Here is a 22264-nt window from a genome sequence, read left to right as displayed (position 1 = left end):
GATCAGGCCAGTGGCCCATCCAGTCCAACACTCTGCGTCACATAAGAACATAACAGAAGCCCTGTTGGATCAGGCCAGTGGCCCATCCAGTCCAACACTCTGTGTCACATAAGAGAAGCCCTGTTGCATCAGGCCAGTGGCCCCTCCAGTCCAACACTCTGCGCCACATAAGAACATAAGGAGGGAAGGAAGGGAGGAGGGAAGGAGGAGGGAATGGAAGGGAAGGAAGGGAAGGGAAGGGAAGGGAAGGGAAGGGAAGGGAAGGGAAGGGAAGGGAGGAAGGAAGGAAGGAAGGAAGGAAGGAAGGGAAGGAAGGAAGGAAGGAAGGAAGGAAGAAGGAAGGAAGGAAGGAAGGAAGGAAGGAAGGAAGGAAGGAAGGAAGGAAGGAAGGAAGGGAAGGGGAAGGGAAGGGAAGGAAGAAAAGAAAGGAAGGGAGGGAGGAGGGAGGGGAGGAGGGAGGGAAGGAAGGGAGGAGGGAAGGGAGGAGGGAAGGGAAGGGAAGGGAGGAGGGAAGGGAGGAGGGAAGGGAAGGGAAGGGAGGAAGGAAGGAAGGAAGGAAGGAAGGAAGGAAGGAAGGAAGGGAGGGAGGGAGGGAGGGAGGGAGGGAAGGAAGAAAGAAAGGAAGGAAGGGAGGAGGGAGGGAGGGAAGGAAGGAAGGGAAGGGAGGGAGGGAAGGAAGGGAGGGAAGGAAGGGAGGAAGAAAGGAAAGAAGGGAAGAGGGAGGGAAGAAAGGAAGGCCGCCCCCCCCCCCCGCTTTCGGCCCCCTTACCTGCGGTGGCGGTCGGCGGCGAGTCGGGCGGCGGCGGCGAGTCGGGCGGCGGCGGCGGGTCGGGCGGCGGCGGGTCGGGCGGGCGGCGAGTCCAGCGGCGGCGGCGAGTCCAGCGGCGGGGGCGGCGGCGAGGCCAGGGAGGCGTCGGAGAGGCCTTCCTTGGCCGGCGCTGGCCCGGGAAGGCCTTCCAGAGGCTCTGGAAGGCCTTCCCGGACCAGCGCCGGGTGCTCCGCGGCCTCCCCGCGGCCTCCGCTGGTCGCTGGGGGCCTTCCAGACACTCTGGAAGGCCCCCAGCGACCAGCGGAGGCCGCGGGGAGGCCTTCGCTGGCCGGCGCTGGCCCGGGAAGGCCTTCCAGAGGCTCTGGAAAGGCCTTCCCGGACCAGCGCCGGGTGCTCCGCGGCCTCCCCGCGGCCTCCGCTGGTCGCTGGGGGCCTTCCAGACACTCTGGAAGGCCCCCAGCGACCAGCGGAGGCCGCGGGGAGGCCTTCGCTGGCCGGCGCTGGCCCGGGAAGGCCTTCCAGAGGCTCTGGAAGGCCTTCCCGGACCAGCGCCGGGTGCTCCGCGGCCTCCCCGCGGCCTCCGCTGGTCGCTGGGGGCCTTCCAGACACTCTGGAAGGCCCCCAGCGACCAGCGGAGGCCGCGGGGAGGCCTTCGCTGGCCGGCGCTGGTCCGGGAAGGCCTTCCAGAGGCTCTGGAAGGCCTTCCCGGACCAGCGCCGGGTGCTCCGCGGCCTCCCCGCGGCCTCCGCTGGTCGCTGGGGGCCTTCCAGACACTCTGGAAGGCCCCCAGCGACCAGCGGAGGCCGCGGGGAGGCCTTCGCTGGCCGGCGCTGGCCCGGGAAGGCCTTCCAGAGGCTCTGGAAGGCCTTCCCGGACCAGCGCCGGGTGCTCCGCGGCCTCCCCGCGGCCTCCGCTGGTCGCTGGGGGCCTTCCAGACACTCTGGAAGGCCCCCAGCGACCAGCGGAGGCCGCGGGGAGGCCTTCGCTGGCCGGCGCTGGCCCGGGAAGGCCTTCCAGAGGCTCTGGAAGGCCTTCCCGGACCAGCGCCGGGTGCTCCGCGGCCTCCCCGCGGCCTCCGCTGGTCGCTGGGGGCCTTCCAGACACTCTGGAAGGCCCCCAGCGACCAGCGGAGGCCGCGGGGAGGCCTTCGCTGGCCGGCGCTGGCCCGGGAAGGCCTTCCAGAGGCTCTGGAAGGCCTTCCCGGACCAGCGCCGGGTGCTCCGCGGCCTCCCCGCGGCCTCCGCTGGTCGCTGGGGGCCTTCCAGACACTCTGGAAGGCCCCCAGCGACCAGCGGAGGCCGCGGGGAGGCCTTCGCTGGCCGGCGCTGGTCCGGGAAGGCCTTCCAGAGGCTCTGGAAGGCCTTCCCGGACCAGCGCCGGGTGCTCCGCGGCCTCCCCGCGGCCTCCGCTGGTCGCTGGGGGCCTTCCAGACACTCTGGAAGGCCCCCAGCGACCAGCGGAGGCCGCGGGGAGGCCTTCGCTGGCCGGCGCTGGCCCGGGAAGGCCTTCCAGAGGCTCTGGAAGGCCTTCCCGGACCAGCGCCGGGTGCTCCGCGGCCTCCCCGCGGCCTCCGCTGGTCGCTGGGGGCCTTCCAGACACTCTGGAAGGCCCCCAGCGACCAGCGGAGGCCGCGGGGAGGCCTTCGCTGGCCGGCGCTGGCCCGGGAAGGCCTTCCAGAGGCTCTGGAAGGCCTTCCCGGACCAGCGCCGGGTGCTCCGCGGCCTCCCCGCGGCCTCCGCTGGTCGCTGGGGGCCTTCCAGACACTCTGGAAGGCCCCCAGCGACCAGCGGAGGCCGCGGGGAGGCCTTCGCTGGCCGGCGCTGGCCCGGGAAGGCCTTCCAGAGGCTCTGGAAGGCCTTCCCGGACCAGCGCCGGGTGCTCCGCGGCCTCCCCGCGGCCTCCGCTGGTCGCTGGGGGCCTTCCAGACACTCTGGAAGGCCCCCAGCGACCAGCGGAGGCCGCGGGGAGGCCTTCGCTGGCCGGCGCTGGCCCGGGAAGGCCTTCCAGAGGCTCTGGAAGGCCTTCCCGGACCAGCGCCGGGTGCTCCGCGGCCTCCCCGCGGCCTCCGCTGGTCGCTGGGGGCCTTCCAGACACTCTGGAAGGCCCCCAGCGACCAGCGGAGGCCGCGGAGAGGCCTCCCCCACCGCTGCCGGCCCCGCGCGCGGGCGGGGAAGGCGGGGAGTGAGGGAGGGAGCGTCCCTGCGCGTGCGCAGGGGCCCTGCGCAGGCGCAGGGACGCTCCCTCCCTCACTCCCCGCCTTCCCCGCCCGCGCCCGCGGCCCACCGGCTCCTGGGCTGCCTAAACCGGGACCTTTAATGGTCCCGGTATAGGGAGCCCGGGATCCGGGATTGGGTGGCCAGATCCGGGAATGTCCCGGGAGACCGGGACGGTCTGGCCACCCTAAACAGATGGCAACATGTGCAATGTCCACATTTATAACATCCTGTGAGCTGGCTCAGAAGAAGAATTAATTAAAATGAATGAATGATTTTTGAAATTCATTATACATGGAGTGAACAACTAATGCTTTTACCAACAGATTCAATATTTTTTTTATGTTAGAAGGGCCTAGACACTGATGCTCGCACATAGGAAAGCATTTTGATATTTACTATATACACAGCATCTCCCAAGGGGACTTAATTATAAAACTGATCAATCCAGTTTTGCTGCAATTTGGTGCTTTGTATATCAGTGTTATTTTTGTTTGGTAGTATTAGATACATTGTATGATAATTGCTTGTGAGTTTGTTCCATGAGTTTTGAATATTTGGCATTCTTCTTTACACATTATGGTAGACTAGACAGTGTGTGTGCTGTTTACTCATGTGAAAATTCATACGTTTGGTTTATAAGACATTTATTTTAAGTATTTTTTGACATTCTTGTTACATTCTGTATTCTTGGTACATTCTAATGAGTTGCTGTAGCTTTGTATGGCTTTACATGCAGATGTATTGCATAGAGTATGTATAATGAGGTTACTTATGTGTAAACATGAGTTTTTAAGTAACTTGTCACTGTAAATCTTTGTGAGGCAGCTGAATGAGATAGATAGATAGACAGACAGATAAATAGATAGCCTAGTTAGGGCCTGCTCCAGCTGACTATTCAGACTGTAGTTGGTTTTGACCTATCCAAGATTGGAGTTATATCTTGATGTTGGTTTGGTAAATTGTAATTTAGATATGTTACAGCTAGACCCATTGGGGCAGGGTTAACAGCATGATGTTTTACTGATATACTGAATAGGTAATGAAGTGTATTCAGGGAAGTGTATGTCCCTGAAAAACGCTGGAGGTATCGCAGCTGGGAGTATATTCCATTCAGCAACTTCACATCTAAATGCAGGTGTAAACTATTGGTCCTCCTATGCGGTGGAGAATTTTATTAAATAGAAGCAAGTGCTGAAGGTAACAATCTCTCTCTCTCTTTGTTAAACAGATTTGTAAAATAATAACTGTTCAGCTGCCAACAACAGTAATTTATGCACTAACTGTTTGGAATTGTTTTGTGATGAGTTCCCCATGAATGGTTTTGAAAGCTTTGGAATGTGTTCACAAACTGGAGTCTCATCAGCAAAGGTTAACTGGTGAGTGATAATTAACAGCTGTGTCTTTGTTCACTGTCCTGTGTAGGGCTGGAGGTACAGATGTTGTGATAATTCTGTATCGCAATACATATGTTGATGGTTTTCCTGTTTGGTCCTCAGAGGTTTTTATGGTTGTCAAGGGAAAATAGCCCTCACTAATATACAATATTCGAGATTTGGGTTTCAGGGGTTGGCACTGATTTTAGAAAGATTTGAATGACTTTCAAATTAGAAATTAAGTTCTATCACAATGTGTACAAAATACTTAGCTTTGGTCAGCCATCATGGGAAAGTGAAATTAATAGACAAGAGGTTGGATTCAAAAGATTTCCATGTGCATCACAGTCCTTGGGGAACTGATACAATTATTGCTTGCTGCCTGGTTGTGCTAAAGGAAAGTGACCATACGGGCAAAAGACATAGCACAAGGTATTTATTTTGATTCAGCTTCAAAACTGATGATGTGCATTCCATTGCTCTGAATGCACATTGTTTAATTAAAAATTGCATTAAAGTGCTATGAGTTGCTGCAGCCATTTCACTACTGCTTGCACTAAAGATATTTTCTTTCTTTTCACTCATTGCTGAATGCATTTTTGGCAGAGTTGATTAAGGTTGGCTAGTTCAGCTTCTACTGTTAGTGTATGCAAGATACGACAGAATACATTATAGCTCTTTTTCATAACTCTAGTTAGATTTAGCTGTTGACTTTAAGATCCCAAATGGACTAACGTAAAACAGTTTGTTCTTGTGGACATAAAGTAAACATAAGGTAACTGAAAGACACCACAGAGGGAAACAATTAATATCAAAATGAACTGTCAAATCAGTTTCATTTTCTGCCCCATGGTACAGGCTGGCTGGAATTTTTTTGGTATCCATTTTCAGGTGCTGGGTTATGCTTCTGTGCACGAGTGGCTCCACATACAAAGCTTGTGATGAAAATCAAGCAGTGTATGCAGAACCAGTTCTATGTCCCAAGAACATTATGCAAGTAGCTTATTTAAAGGTGTCTGTGTACAGAACTGCAGGGGGGGCATTCCTTATTCTGATTCTCTGGATTACAACTATTAGCATGTATTTTAAATGCCCCTTTCAAGATTTTGATTCTTGTCTCTCCCCCCCTCCCCACAATATTTTATGGAAGAAAAGATTAGAATGTGAGCCTTTCTGGGAAGTGTCTGGTGCCATCAATTGTCAGAGGTCCTTACTTCAACAATTTCAAAAGTGATAGACTGACATTGTTCCTCGTGGTTCAGAAGATATTTCTAAGTAATAAGCTATTGTGTGTCATATATGTTTAAAGGCAGCAAATTTACACTTGTTGCACTCTACCATTCAGAGGGACATGAAACCAATGGCCTTGGATTGAAGGATATACAACTTCTTAGGAAGATCAGCAGCATTAATTGATGAAAGATGTAGGATGTTCATCTTCATGATTGGCATAACATCAAAGTAGGTTAATTTATGTTTGAAAAGAGGAAAAGAAAAGCAATGTAAAGATTTATACCGTACAATGCATAAATTGTTTATGAAGAAAAACATTTTGTTTTAATCCCCCTTTATTTAAAGAAAATGTTTTTTGTGTGTAAGCCACACTGATTATTAATCAAGTCAGTTTTAACAGGGTTCAGACATTATATTTAAAAGGCTGAGAGAATCATGCTGGTGTCCTCCCCACTTCGGGACCAATTAAGACAACGAACAACCACCACCAAAACATTCTGCAGTTTTCAGGTGCTTGAAATAAAAACGACTGCACGGGGAATCTTTTCACAATTATACACTGCATGGCTTTCAGCAGGAATCCAGTAATTATTTGCTCCAATGTTTCTCAACTAGTACTTAACAGATCTACTTTAAAAAATTGCTTCCCTACCTAATTCACTGTAGGAAGCCTTATCAAAGTAGGGATGCTCACTGAATCTCCTTGTCCTAATAGTTTTTGGTTACCTTTTGAGTGAATCCAACCTGTTGGGTTTTTTTTGTGCTACCTTTTGTTTCTTTGTGTGAGTTTATTTGCCCTTTTAAATTTACACTTTTTAGTATATTTTGCATCTATTGCACATAGAAGAAGAAGAAGATATTGGATTTATATCCCGCCCTTCACTCCGAAGAGTCTCAGAGCGGCTCACAATCTCCTTTACCTTCCTCCCCCACAACAGACACCCTGTGAGGTGGGTGGGGCTGGAGAGGGCTCTCACAGCAGCTGCCCTTTCAAGGACAACCTCTGCCAGAGCTATGGCTGACCCAAGGCCATGCTAGCAGGTGCAAGTGGAGGAGTGGGGAATCAAACCCGGTTCTCCCAGATCAGAGTCCACACACTTAACCACTACACCAAACTGGCTCTCCAAACATAGGGTTGCCAAGTCCAATTCAAGAAATATCTGGGGACTTTGGGGGGTGGAGTCAGGAGAGAATAGGGGCAGAGCCAGGAGCAAGGTTGTGACAAGCATAACTGAGCTCCAAAGGGAGTTCTGGCCATCACATTTAGAGGGATTGCACACCCTTGTAAATGCCTTCCCTCCATTGGAAATAATGAAGGATAGGGGCCCCTTCTTTGGGGGCTCATAGACTTGGACCCCCTGGTCCAATCCTTTTGAAACTTGGAGAGTGTTTTGAGGAGAGGCATCAGATGCCATGTTGCAAATTTGGTGCCTCTTCCTGAAAAACCAGCCCCTCCCAGAGCCCCAGATACCCGTGGATCAATTTTCCATTTTACCCTATGGAAATTGGTCTCCATAGGGAATAATGGAGTGCCCAGCAGACATTTCCCTCCTCGCCCCAACTTTCTGATGACCCTGAAATGGGGGGGTGGGCCTCCAAACCAGGGGATTTGTTCGTGCATACTGAACTGTTCATGCATACTGATAAGATATGACTGTGAGCTGTTGCATAAGCACAGATTGCGGAGTGTAAAAATAGCGGCCAGAGGAAGTGTAAAGGAAACATGAACTTGAACCTAGGACTCGTGTTGCTGCTACTACATCTGTTGAATTACTCTTCAAAGAGGAACAGCCGGGCTATCTGCATCTCTCAACAGAAAGATAAGACAGCAGATTTACATACCTGGCAACATTTAAAGTTTGAGTTTCTACTAATGACTGTTTATTTGCTTTGAAGGTCATTTAAGAATTACAGTGATAAAGTGGTTGAGTAAAAGAGTGTTTTGCACTTATATTGTAACATTTGGTGTGCGGTGTTTTTCTTACTTTGCCTAAACTCCACACCGCAAGTTTCCTTATTTACCACCTAATTGCACATAAATACTGTGTAAGTAGTGCAAAAGTAGCCCCAACTCAAATGAATAAGGTACACCAGCAGTGAAGATGTGTGAAACCTAATAGGTACAGGCAGCATGTAAACAAAAAAGACCTTATTAATATGAAAACAACTGGAGCTAACATTATGGTGACCTGGAAATCTACCTAAACTCCTCATTCAACAAAATTTCAGGTGGGTCATGTTAGACCATGGGTGGCCAGACTGTGACTTGGGAGCCACATGTGACTCTTTCATACACATTGTGTGGCTCACGAAGCCCCCACATCCCCAGTTGGCAGCTTGGAGAATGCTGTTAAAGTCGCTTTCCTTCCACCTCTACCTTTCTCCACCCTCCCCTATCTATTTGCTTTCCTTCCTTCCTTCTGTCTCTCAAACATCTGATGTTCATATCTTGCGGGCTTTCAAACACCTGATGTTTATCCTATGTGGCTGTTATGTTAAGCAAGTTTGGCCGCCCCTGTGTTAGACTGTAGTAGCAGAACAAAATTAGAGTCCATTATACAACATCATAGTAAAGGCTAAAAGTGGTTAACAAGCACCTTCAGACTAGAACTTGGAATTGAAACCATGGTCAACCACAGTCCTTCAAACCATCATTAGGAGAGTAGTCCATGTTTGGGTGGTCACACAAAACATGGTTTTCTCAAACCATGATCTGAAATGAGCTGTGGACACTAGTTACTTGTGGGATACCTGACCCTGCTTGGAAACAGGGACTGCCACCTAAACTGAAGTAGGCCCATGGGATTGAGCCAGCCCAACCAAGACTGTACCCCAGTAGGGAAATTGACAGGAGGTAGAGAAAGTGTGTGCCATCATGGCTGTTCAATTGGAAGGGTGTGGCTAGGCAAGGGGTGAAAGGGTTGCCAAGCACAGCTGGCAGGAAACCAGGAAGATGGAGTAATGGGGAGTGCTGTCAATGATGACATGATGCCACTTCTGGGGGGGAGGGAACTGAAACTAGTGTCACATCTTCCTAGGGATCATTATAAACCATAGATTTCCCAGCATTTCCTAGAGAGGACATCATGCCATTAGCTTACCAGCCATTTTGGGGGGGGGGGGCGGTATTTTTTTCTCTTGCCACTGCTCTGAATGGCAGCAAAAAGACAAGAACTATTGTTGGAGACTTCCTTACCCACAATGGGGACTTGGTAGTTCTATGGGTGCCTAGGTCAGGGCTGATGTGTAGGGTATAGCCTGACAAGACAGAGAAGGGATAAGACCCCAGGCTAAAGGAGGGATGGGAAAGATGTGAGTAGCAGATGCTGGGCCAGTGGCAAAAGCAGTTCAAAAGCAGAAAGGTCCAGGAGGAGCTGGTGGGAGAAAGGACAGGAGCTGTTAACTAGACCAGATATTCATACTCGTAAAGAAGTTACCCTCTGCAACCTAGGCTTAGATGCCATCAGAAAGAGGAGGCAAAAGTACATAAAAGTTGTCAATATGCAATAAAATGTTATAGCATTGTGGTGCAGCCTGGAAATTATGACTACTGCCACTGCCTGCTGAAGCTGTCACAGCCAACCCCCCCCCCCCTCGCCGCCAAAAAAACTTCTTACTATTCTTGTGATCTGAAGAAGAATGTGAATGCTGTCTGCTTAGCAAGTTGGAACATCCTTAAGAAGAATTATTTATGTTCCAGAAGCTTCCTGTATGACCTTCACTGAATCATATCATGTCCTTGTTTTTGCTATCCTTCTGTAAACTTCAAGGAGAGCAATGGATTATAAGCTTCAACAAAGTGCTCAGAAAAGGAAATATATAATAAATTCTTTATTTTGTTACTAGGGCCACACAAAATCCCAACAGTGACATAATTGCTTTAGAAAATGCAATAAATATGTGAAACAAGCTTTGTGAAATGGTTACCAAGGAAATTAAAGAAGAGAGTACAGGACTGTGTGGACTCTCATTTGGTGAATGAATATTTAATAATATGTATACAATTGCAATTCTGTTATTGTTAAAAAAACTCACAGTGGTTCCTTGTGCTTTTCCTCACAGCGGGGAGGTATTTGGACAAAATGGAGGACAACAAATACATGCTAAACCAGAATTTTCATTATGCAGAGGTGACTCTAAGTCTATTGAGGCCTTATTGTTATTTGAAATATTTATATTCCACCTTATCCAAACAAACTCAAGGCAGCTAACAAAACAGCAGAGGCAACAGGTCATGGACACCCCTAATGTCCAAAATGTTAAAGCCAGTACAGTACACAAAGTGAACTGCAGCTAAATGAGTTTACCCTCCACAAAATGCGCTCAGGAACAGAACAGACTCAGACACACCTTCCTGAATATGGCAAGTGAAGGTGCCCATCAAACCCACTCTGGTAGGCCAATCTAGGTCGACGACAACGACATTGGATTTATATTCCGCTCTCCACTCAGAGTCTCAAAGCAGCTCACAATCTCCTTTATCTTCCTCCCCCACAACAGACACCCTGTGAGGTGAGTGGGGCTGAGAGGGCTCTCACAGCAGCTGCCCTCTCAAGGACAACCTCTGCCAGAGTTATAGCTGACCCAAGGCCATTCCAGCAGGTGCAAGTGGAGGAGTGGGGAATCAAACCTGATTCTCCCAGATAAGAGTCCGCACACTTAACTAAGCTGGCTCTCTCAACAATGCAGTTGGTAGGTCAATGGACCTACCACAGAAAATTCCTATGACTTGACTTTTGCAGATGGACAATCCTGAGTGAGGGTACCACCAGAAGAAAGCTTTCTGAGGACTACACCTGATTACAGAGGCATATACTGTGAGATGCTGGTATGCTGATCTCAGACTTTAAAAAGTAATAACCAGCACTTTGAATGGGGCATGGAAGCAGGCAACCAATGCAGTTGAAGCAGCCCTGGTGTAATATGTTCCAAGCTGCTTACCTCAGAGTGTCACTCCTGCATAGGATTAGTTCCTTGTGTCCCGGAGCGGGGGACTTTTGCGTGCACAATGCAATGATGTCACCTGGAAGTGACATCATCACACCAGCGATGCCATGTGCAGATGACACCATGGGAGGAAAAAACTCTATGGTACCTATTGTACCATAGAGCTTTCTCTCCCAAATGGCTAGTGCTTCTGGGAAAACCATAGAGTTTTCCCGGAAATGCCTAGAACGGCCGCTGAGAACCGTTTCCGGCGTGATGATGTCATTTCTGGGTGACATCATCGCGCCAGCGACGTGGGGGGAGGTTCTTCCTGCTGGCCCAATGTGGGCCGGTGGGTTGGGAACCTCCCAGGTAGGGGAACCTCCGTCCGGACCAGGGGCTTGGCAGCCCTACTCCTGCACTCTGCTCCCATTGAAGCTTCTGATACATCACACACAAAGAACATGCTATAGGAGTCCGATCTGGAGGTTACAGGAGTGAGGATTAGCATAACTAGGTCAGCAGAGTCTGAATGGCAAGCTTGCATGCCAGATATAACTGAAATAAAGTGTTCCTAGTAGGGATGCCAGCCTCCAGATGGGACTTGGGGATCTCCTGGAATTACTGAGATCATTTCCTGACTATTGAGATCAGTTCCTGTGGAGAAAACAGATGCTTTGGAGGGTGGACACAGCACAAATTCAACCTTTATTTTTCGAAGTTGCGTTTTTAAAAACACAAATATTGGGGGTGAAGTGTCATTTCCTCACAAGGTTAATAAGTTTTTTGAAAAATGCTATTTGCACAGCAAATCTCCCAGCCTTCCTTTGTTTAAAGACCAAAGAGAAGCTTCAGTGACTTGAATCTTTTTCATAAATTGCAGGAAATATTTGGTCCCTTTTTAGCTGTGGATTAACCATCCATACTTCAGTGTATAAAGAGGATCACCTGCTGAGCTCTGAAAGAAACATCTCTTTCTAGTGTACTTGGTATTTGATTAGGCACTGTTATGCAGCTTTTATGCCATCTGATTTATTTACACTGATGATACCAATTTTCCTAAAATGAATGGACTTGTAGTACAGCAATTTAGTTTTTGTAAGACATTCTGTGTTAGCACTGTTTCCCTGCCCAGCAAAATTAGAGAAAAGCAGGGGTTTTTTGTAGCAGGAACTCCTTTGCATATAAGGCTACACCCCCCTGATGTAGCCAGTCCTCCAAGAGCTTACAGTAGGCCCTGCAAGAAGAGCCCTGTAAGCTCTTGGAGGATTGGCTACATTAGGGGGGGCATAGCCTAATATGCAAAGGAGTTTCTGCTAAAAAAAAGGCCTGGAGAAAAGCATATGAATTTTGCAACTAGAAAAATGGCTGCTGTAGGATTGAGAAGGAGGAGGAGAAGGGGAAGAGGAGGAGGAGGAATAGATTGGATTTATACCCTGCCCTTCACTTGGAGTTTCAGAGCAGCTTACAATCTCCTTTCCTTTCCTCTCCCCACAACAAACAGGTAGGTGGGGCTGAGAGAGCTCTGACAGAAACTGCTCTTGAGAGGAACAGCTCTGACAGAGTTATGACTGACCCAAGGTCACTCCAGCAGTTGCATGTGGAGGAGTAAGGAATCAAACCTGGTTCTCCCAGATAAGCATCTGTGCACTAAACTACCATACCAAACTGGCTTTATGATGGTGATGGAAAAGTAGCTAATGAAAAGAAATACTTTTCAAGTTTCAATGTTAAAACCGTTTGCTGTTAAGGATGTTCCTGACCAAACAAGGATCCTTGAGTTATATCCAAATTGAATTCTGCATTTTTGTGTGTTTGTAGAGGAGAGATGTCTACTCTAGCAGTTATGTACTATGGCAAACCTTTATATTCCTCCATGTTCCCTTGGAGAAAAGATACAGCCTTTTAAAATGGTGTTATGAATAGAAGGTAGAAAGATTTCTGAATAAATTTTCGCACAGGGCTACCCCGGAGCGACGTCCCTCTTCACCGTGCAGCGTCTGCGCGGATTTCGCACCAACTGCTCTGCAGAACCAGGAAGAGCTGCGAAGTGCCATGGCTTTTGTGTTGCAAATGTAAACCGCCAAAAACCAGTTTACATTTGTGACACAAAAGCCGCGTCTCTTCGTGGCTCTGCAGAGCAGTTGGTGCGAAATCCGCGCAGATGCTGCGCGGTGAAGAGGGACGTCACTCCAGGGTAAGCTTTGTGCGAAAACGCCCTGAGAGTTTCTCAAAGGCTGCTGAGTATTTCAAATTGCATAATGTGAGCTGGTTTCAGTAACCCACCTTTCCAATGAATAGAGAGTACATAAATGCAGTCTTAACAGTAATTTATGAAGCTTAAGCTTTTCCTGGGATGGAGATAATTTGATGGGGAAAGTTTCATCTGCTAAATTTATTTTTTGTTAAATTGCCTTGTGCTGCACCAGGCATAAATTCATGATTTACACACAACAGAAATCATCATTAGAATCAACACAGTAGACCCATTAACAGCTCAGAATCACAAATCTCAAGTTAAACCAGCCATTACAATCACTAACATAACAATAGGTTGGTGTAGCGGTAAAAGCACACATGGGAGGGCTGGGTTTGATTCCCTGCTCCTTCCCATGCAGCTGCTGGGTGACCTCGGGCAAGCCACAGTTTTCTCAGAGCTGTTCTCTCAAAAGAGCTCTCTCAGCCTCACCTACCTCACCAGGTATCTGTTGTGGAGAGAAGATTGTGAGCTGCTCTGAGACTTTAGGTGAAGGGGTGGGGTATAAATCCAGTCTCCTCCTCCTCTTTCGTGGTAAAGGAGGAAATAGTCCATACTTCCAAATGGAAACTCATCCCACAGCAACAGAATCACACACACACACACGCACACACGCACACACACACACACACACACAAAACTCCGCTGGAATGAGTTACCACTAGAGACTGGCTGGGAACAGAAAACAGAAACTCAGTCTTAGTCTAGATATGCAGCAGAATGAGGCAATATTTGAGATAGTAAAATAATTTCACACTGCAGGGGATGGATAGGATTACCAACTTCAAGGTAGAGCCTGGAGGTCTCTCAGAATTACAATATGAACACTACAGACATCAGTTCCCATAGAGGAAATGGCCGGTGGACTCTATAGCACACCACAGATACTAGGAGAATCTGATTGGTTCTTGCTTTTAAGGACATTAAAGGCCAGAAGCTGGTTGGGGACTGAAAGACAAATAGGACTGCTGTTGGCTGGTGTATTCCCATGGGCCTGGCAAAAACCTGGCAAGGACTTTTGAGAGAGGTTTTGTTTTTGTTTTTGTTTTTAAGATTGAGTGAAACATAACTGGATAGCAGCTAGTTATGGACGTGCGGGATATTTAGGATCAAAGGACAAGTATGGCATGCAGATCACAGTGATACAGAAGCCTACAAATTATGTAAGGCAGGAAGAAGTGATTTGACATGGGAAATTTTAAATTTGAATTAACATGAAGGAACCGATTACACATGAAGAGGAAGTTTGGGGGGCTTTGATGCTTAACCTGAATGTGATATCACAGGATATGACATCACATCCATTCTGAGTTATCTCCATTCCCCCAAACTCTGACCTCCTGAGGTACTGCCACCATACTGCCAGGAATTTACATGATACGCATGTCCCATTCATAAAAATCCTTGTAAATAACAGCACAGTATGAGAAGGGTTATATTAGAATCTTTCCCTCTGATGGACTATTTTTAAAATCTGCATCAAGGATTATTAAAATGTGGATCTTCCCATCAGCAGTCTGAAGTGGCACTGCTCATGTGACCACCTCATAATTTCCTTTGCCTCAATCTGTTGAGACACAAGAATTCTAGTTTCTTTATTTATTAGATTTAATTATTCACCCCACCTCAACCAAAGTCAGGCTCTGGGTGACGTACAACAACAAAAATACATTAATTCTCAAACATTTAAACAGTCCGAATGAATATCACATCTTATGGGCACCCCGATGGATTCTTCTCAATTCTGTCATTCTGTTGTTGTTTATATATGTAATACGTAATTATTTATTTATTTATCACCCACCTTTCTCACCAAAGCAAGCAAATAGCGTGAGACATCTAACAGTAGCAGGCCCACTGGAAAACATGAATACGCAGGAATACTGCAGCTACAGAAAGAAGTTTTATTCATAACAGCCCTCATAAAACTTAACTACATGTAGGGTGGCCATAATGTCTGAAGGCCAGCCAGGGACACCTTGGGGGGGGGAAGGCAGGAGTGCGCGCGCGCGAAGCGCGTGCGCCGCCGGAAACAGGAAGTGACGTCACTTCCGGCGACGGCACTTCCGGCGACGTCATACCACCGCCGGAAACAGGAAGTGACATCACTTCCTGTGACATCATTTCCCCCGCGCCACCTGCCGGAAACGGGAAGTGACATCACTTCCTGTGACATCATTTCCCCCGCGCCACCTGCCGGAAGCAGGAAGTGACATCACTTCCTGTGACATCATTTCCCCAAATGGCATCATTTCCCCCAAATGCCACTGCCGGAAACAGGAAGTGACTTCACAGCACTTCCTGTGACGTCCCCAAAAATCCCCCAAATATCACCGCCGGAAACAATTTTGTTCTCAAATCCTGTATATACTTCATCAGTATATGGGATAAGGCACTTTCTCAACTGTGCTGCATAATGCAGCCTATTTATTTTGTCCTGTTGGCTCTGTTGGCTCTATCTGCGCCACCTTCATCACTTTCGGGGTGTGGATCCCCCAGTGGGGTGGGCTCCCGACTCCCTCCGCCGGCTGTTTCTGATAGCCCTGCGCCCCCTCTTTCATTTGATATGTGTCCCGTGCGGGTGCCACCCTCCTGCCGGGAGATGCCGCAAAATGAGCCCCCTTGAGGCTTATGGCGGCAGGGCTCGGGGGAAGCAAGCTAGACTGCTGTTCTTTTGAGGGGTTATAGAGTGTTTCGAGCCCCTCCCTGTGGCATTGGTCCCATCGTCGTGGGACCCAGGGGGCCGGCGCAGCAGCCTGCCGAAGCAGCCTGTCACTAATAACACAGGTCGAGATGCGGAAGTGACTGACAGGCTGCTTCAGCGGGCTGCTGCGCCGGCCCCCTGGGTCCCACAACGATGGGACCGATGCCACAGGGAGGGGCTCGAAACACTCTATAACCCCTCAAAAGAACAGCAGTCTAGCTTGCTTCCCCCGAGCCCTGCCGCCATAAGCCTCAAGGGGGCTCATTTTGCGGCATCTCCCGGCAGGAGGGTGGCACCCGCACGGGACACATATCAAATGAAAGAGGGGGCGCAGGGCTATCAGAAACAGCCGGCAGAGGGAGTCGGGAGCCCACCCCACTGGGGGATCCACACCCCGAAAGTGATGAAGGTGGGCGCAGATAGAGCCAACAGAGCCAACAGGACAAAATAAATAGGCTGCATTATGCAGCACAGTTGAGAAAGTGCCTTATCCCATATACTGATGAAGTAAATACAGGATCTGAGAACAAAATTGCACCAGAAGACACAAACACAAAGCTCCCTTACACTGAATCAGTGCTTGGGTCCACCAAAGTCAGTATTGTCCACTCCAGTCACAAACACAAAGCTCCCTTACACTGAATCAGTGCTTGGGTCCACCAAAGTCAGTATTGTCACATAAGAACATAAGAGAAGCCCTGTTGGATCAGGCCAGTGGCCCATCCAGTCCAACACTCTGCGTCACATAAGAACATAAGAGAAGCCCTGTTGGATCAGGCCAGTGGCCCATCCAGTCCAACACTCTGCGTCACATAAGAACATAAGAGAAGCCCTGTTGGATCAGGCCAGTGGCCCATCCAGTCCAACACTCTGCGTCACATAAGAACATAACAGAAGCCCTGTTGGATCAGGCCAGTGGCCCATCCAGTCCAACACTCTGCGTCACATAAGAACATAACAGAAGCCCTGTTGGATCAGGCCAGTGGCCCATCCAGTCCAACACTCTGTGTCACATAAGAGAAGCCCTGTTGCATCAGGCCAGTGGCCCCTCCAGTCCAACACTCTGCGCCACATAAGAACATAAGGAGGGAAGGAAGGGAGGAGGGAAGGGAGGAGGGAATGGAGGGAAGGGAAGGGAAGGGAAGGGAAGGGAAGGGAAGGGAGGAAGGAAGGAAGGAAGGAAGGAAGGAAGGAAGGAAGGAAGGAAGGAAGGAAGGAAGGAAGGAAGGAAGGAAGGAAGGAAGGAAGGAAGGAAGGGAAGGGAAGGGAGGGAAGGAAGAAAGAAAGGAAGGGAGGGAGGAGGGAGGGGAGGAGGGAGGGAAGGAAGGGAGGAGGGAAGGGAGGAGGGAAGGGAAGGGAAGGGAGGAGGGAAGGGAGGAGGGAAGGGAAGGGAAGGGAGGAAGGAAGGAAGGAAGGAAGGAAGGAAGGAAGGGAGGGAGGGAGGGAAGGAAGAAAGAAAGGAAGGAAGGGAGGGAGGGGAGGGAGGGAAGGAAGGAAGGGAAGGGAGGGAGGGAAGGAAGGGAGGGAAGGAAGGGAGGAAGAAAGGAAAGAAGGGAAGAGGGAGGGAAGAAAGGAAGGCCGCCCCCCCCCGCTTTCGGCCCCCTTACCTGCGGTGGCGGTCGGCGGCGAGTCGGGCGGCGGCGGCGAGTCGGGCGGCGGCGGCGGGTCGGGCGGCGGCGGCGAGTCCAGCGGCGGCGGCGAGTCCAGCGGCGGGGGGCGGCGGCGAGGCCAGGGAGGCGTCGGAGAGGCCTTCCTTGGCCGGCGCTGGCCCGGGAAGGCCTTCCAGAGGCTCTGGAAGGCCTTCCCGGACCAGCGCCGGGTGCTCCGCGGCCTCCCCGCGGCCTCCGCTGGTCGCTGGGGGCCTTCCAGACACTCTGGAAGGCCCCCAGCGACCAGCGGAGGCCGCGGGGAGGCCTTCGCTGGCCGGCGCTGGTCCGGGAAGGGCCTTCCAGAGGCTCTGGAAGGCCTTCCCCGGACCAGCGCCGGGTGCTCCGCGGCCTCCCCGCGGCCTCCGCTGGTCGCTGGGGGCCTTCCAGACACTCTGGAAGGCCCCCAGCGACCAGCGGAGGCCGCGGGGAGGCCTTCGCTGGCCGGCGCTGGCCCGGGAAGGCCTTCCAGAGGCTCTGGAAGGCCTTCCCGGACCAGCGCCGGGTGCTCCGCGGCCTCCCCGCGGCCTCCGCTGGTCGCTGGGGGCCTTCCAGACACTCTGGAAGGCCCCCAGCGACCAGCGGAGGCCGCGGGGAGGCCTTCGCTGGCCGGCGCTGGTCCGGGAAGGCTTCCAGAGGCTCTGGAAGGCCTTCCCGGACCAGCGCCGGGTGCTCCGCGGCCTCCCCGCGGCCTCCGCTGGTCGCTGGGGGCCTTCCAGACACTCTGGAAGGCCCCCAGCGACCAGCGGAGGCCGCGGGGAGGCCTTCGCTGGCCGGCGCTGGCCCGGGAAGGCCTTCCAGAGGCTCTGGAAGGCCTTCCCGGACCAGCGCCGGGTGCTCCGCGGCCTCCCCGCGGCCTCCGCTGGTCGCTGGGGGCCTTCCAGACACTCTGGAAGGCCCCCAGCGACCAGCGGAGGCCGCGGGGAGGCCTTCGCTGGCCGGCGCTGGCCCGGGAAGGCCTTCCAGAGGCTCTGGAAGGCCTTCCCGGACCAGCGCCGGGTGCTCCGCGGCCTCCCCGCGGCCTCCCGCTGGTCGCTGGGGGCCTTCCAGACACTCTGGAAGGCCCCCAGCGACCAGCGGAGGCCGCGGGGAGGCCTTCGCTGGCCGGCGCTGGCCCGGGAAGGCCTTCCAGAGGCTCTGGAAGGCCTTCCCGGACCAGCGCCGGGTGCTCCGCGGCCTCCCCGCGGCCTCCGCTGGTCGCTGGGGGCCTTCCAGACACTCTGGAAGGCCCCCAGCGACCAGCGGAGGCCGCGGGGAGGCCTTCGCTGGCCGGCGCTGGCCCGGGATGGCCTTCCAGAGGCTCTGGAAGGCCTTCCCGGACCAGCGCCGGGTGCTCCGCGGCCTCCCCGCGGCCTCCGCTGGTCGCTGGGGGCCTTCCAGACACTCTGGAAGGCCCCCAGCGACCAGCGGAGGCCGCGGGGAGGCCTTCGCTGGCCGGCGCTGGCCCGGGAAGGCCTTCCAGAGGCTCTGGAAGGCCTCCCGGACCAGCGCCGGGTGCTCCGCGGCCTCCCCGCGGCCTCCGCTGGTCGCTGGGGGCCTTCCAGACACTCTGGAAGGCCCCCAGCGACCAGCGGAGGCCGCGGGGAGGCCTTCGCTGGCCGGCGCTGGCCCGGGAAGGCCTTCCAGAGGCTCTGGAAGGCCTTCCCGGACCAGCGCCGGGTGCTCCGCGGCCTCCCCGCGGCCTCCGCTGGTCGCTGGGGGCCTTCCAGACACTCTGGAAGGCCCCCAGCGACCAGCGGAGGCCGCGGGGAGGCCTTCGCTGGCCGGCGCTGGCCCCGGGAAGGCCTTCCAGAGGCTCTGGAAGGCCTTCCCGGACCAGCGCCGGGTGCTCCGCGGCCTCCCCCGCGGCCTCCGCTGGTCGCTGGGGGCCTTCCAGACACTCTGGAAGGCCCCCAGCGACCAGCGGAGGCCGCGGGGAGGCCTTCGCTGGCCGGCGCTGGCCCGGGAAGGGCCTTCCAGAGGCTCTGGAAGGCCTTCCCGGACCAGCGCCGGGTGCTCCGCGGCCTCCCCGCGGCCTCCGCTGGTCGCTGGGGGCCTTCCAGACACTCTGGAAGGCCCCCAGCGACCAGCGGAGGCCGCGGAGAGGCCTCCCCCACCGCTGCCGGCCCCGCGCGCGGGCGGGGAAGGCGGGGAGTGAGGGAGGGAGCGTCCCTGCGCGTGCGCAGGGGCCCTGCGCAGGCGCAGGGACGCTCCCTCCCTCACTCCCCGCCTTCCCCGCCCGCGCCCGCGGCCCACCGGCTCCTGGGCTGCCTAAACCGGGACCTTTAATGGTCCCGGTATAGGGAGCCCGGGATCCGGGATTGGGTGGCCAGATCCGGGAATGTCCCGGGAGACCGGGACGGTCTGGCCACCCTAACTACATGTTTCTGGAGTCACCAGTTTAACACAAGAACCTAGCAGAGCAAATCAGAAATATACATAACAGAAACTCCCTCCAGTGGCCACTTGTATGCATCACTATAGTAGGCAGTTAAAAAAGCCTTTCCCCATTTGTTATGAATGTGTAATTAGGCCATTGAACACCTCCCCCCTTTAAAGACCATACTGGATTTTGAGGACAGCTATGCTTAACTAGGAACTATTTATTTACAAAGCCACATTGTGCACATAACTATGGAAGTCCTAGGTGGGGGGTGGGGAGTGGGATCAGGCTCCTTTGATGGCACGCAATTGATGCTGTCAACAGATGTGAAGAGCCTGGGGGTATTCCTGGATGCCTCTTTATTTATGGAGGCCCAGGTCACTGCCTCTGCAAGGGCCACCTTTTTCCATCTGAGGTAGGCCCAGCAGTTGGTCCCCTATCTTACCTCCTACAACCTAGCCACAGTGATTCATGCAATGGTCACCTCCAGATTAGACTATTGTAACTCTCTCTGCATGGGGCTTCCCTTGACCCTGCTCCGGAAACTTGAGTGGGTGCAGAACACAGCAGTCCAGTTGTTGGCATTGAGGCCTATGCGGGTACAGATGCATCAGGTGCTGCGCAAACTGCACTGGCTACCTCTTGAGTACTGGATCCGGTTCAAAGTGTTGGTCCTTACCTTTAAGGCCCTTTATGGCCAGGGGCCTGCATATCTTTGGGACTGCCTCTCTCCATGTATTAGGCCATTGAACCCCCCCCCCCCCGGGTTCTGAGGTCTGCTACTCAACATTTTCTCATAGTCCCTGGTCCTAAGGATGCATGGCTGGCTTCAATGAGGGCCAGGGCCTTTTTAGTTTGGGCCCCTATCTGGTGGAATGAGCTCCCGCTGGAGATCCAGGCCCTGTAGGACTTATTGAAGTTTCACAGGGCATGTAAGACGGAACTCTTCTGCTAGGTTTTTAATTAATCCAGCATGCATCCTTTAAAAGTCATTACTACCCCCAGCATTTCACCATTATGGTGTTTATGTCATACTGTTAGTCATCAGCCACATGCCGTTGGGTAGTTTTGCCTTGTATGTCTGTAAGACTGTTTATTGTGCTGCTCTTGATTTTGTAACGCTTGTTTTTATTATATTATTTTAACTCTGATTTTACTGCTATAAACTGCCCTGAGCCCACTTGCAGGATAGAGTGCGATATAAATAAAATAAAATAATTAAAACATACAAACGTTTTATGTGTTTACAGCTTTTCAGGTCCAGATCCTCATGTGTCCTTTATGTGAAAACAGCATGTCTCTGGTTGCTAGGGGTGAGCCTGCCTAGGCGGGGAGGGCAGGATATAAATAAAATTTATTATTATTATTATTATTATCAAAGATTTCAGGTTTTCACGGCTGGTAACATCATTAAGGTTTGTAGAATCTTTTGGGATCAAGTGCCGTGTTCTACGTCTGGAAGGAAAACTTTCTCAAGTAGAACACGGCACTTGATCCCAAAAGATTCTACAAACCTTAATTATTATTATTATTATTATTAAAACTAGCAGAAGCTCCTTTGCATATTAGGCCACACAGCCTTGTTGTAGCCAATCCTCCAAGAGTTTGCAAGGCTCTTTTTTGTAAGCCCTTGAAGAACTGGCTACATCAGGGGTGTGTGGCCTAATATGCAAAGGAGCTTCTGTTAGAATTCCACCCCTGCTGGTTACAGACCTGTTCCAAAACTGCCATAAAGCAATTCTAAAAAATGTCAATGGCTTTTTCTAAATGCGTTCTGCGGCATGAGATACTTTTAACATTAAATGCAATCTTTTATTCTCTTTTGTCCAATGGAAATTATTGTTAGGAAAGGGCAGAAGATTTCCAAATGAGAGCAGAATGTAAAATAATGGTGGTAGTAAATAAAGACTGTCATAAAAAATGGGTGTCTTCAAAAAAAGTGATGGTGTCCCAACCCAACACTTGTAGTCATCAGTTTTACCAGAAATGCACAAGACAATAAAGTCAGTAGCAGAAAATCCTTCAGCCTATGGGGGAGGGGGGGATGCAAGTATAGGCACTGGGAAGGGTGCTGTGTGGATATTAAGGGAGACTGAAATGTCTGGAAATTGCAACAGAGAAAGGGAGGGTAGAAGAATGTGCTGAGTGAATCATGTAATTGGAAGAAATAGCTCTGTGATGAATTTCAGAAAAAAAAAAAACCCACTCTCCTGATATACACCATTATGTGTCTCCTCTCTGAAACATCTGCCTTGCTCTACTCTGTAGAACAGTGATCCCCACCAAAACACCTACAGACCCCATGGTGCCCACTGGTTGATTTCTTGGTGTCCATTTGCTGCTTCAACAAAGTGTCTCTTTTCCAAAACAATGAATTAATTCTGGCTTTCTTCCACCTCACTGGAGCAAGAGGTGCTTCAAAAGAATCCCAACAGGCACTGCCTTTCTATTGGCAGGAGCACCCATTGTTACCAGAATTGCTGGGGGTCTCTTCTTTTTAAGGGGGGTGGGAATTAGCATAGATAGACCTAGGTAGAGCTATTTTGGAGCAGTCTCTCACCAAGTGTATACAAAGGTCAGGTTTTAGAAAAAAGACTCCAGATTTAAAATAGAAAAATATGTAGAAAATACAATCACACTTTCAGCAATCAAAATACACACACAGTCAGGAGACTAGGAAATAAGGAGTTTAAAATAGAGATTTTGAGGGAGAATTATAGAGGCTATATTATCTGTCCTGATGTTTAGAAGTCCATGTAGACATTCTAGATAGGGAAG

This window comes from Heteronotia binoei, chromosome 10 (genome assembly GCF_032191835.1).
Source record: "Heteronotia binoei isolate CCM8104 ecotype False Entrance Well chromosome 10, APGP_CSIRO_Hbin_v1, whole genome shotgun sequence".
Lineage (NCBI taxonomy): Eukaryota > Metazoa > Chordata > Lepidosauria > Squamata > Gekkonidae > Heteronotia > Heteronotia binoei.
The sequence above is the reverse complement of the archived record's forward strand: the minus strand, read 5'-3'. Positions refer to the sequence as shown.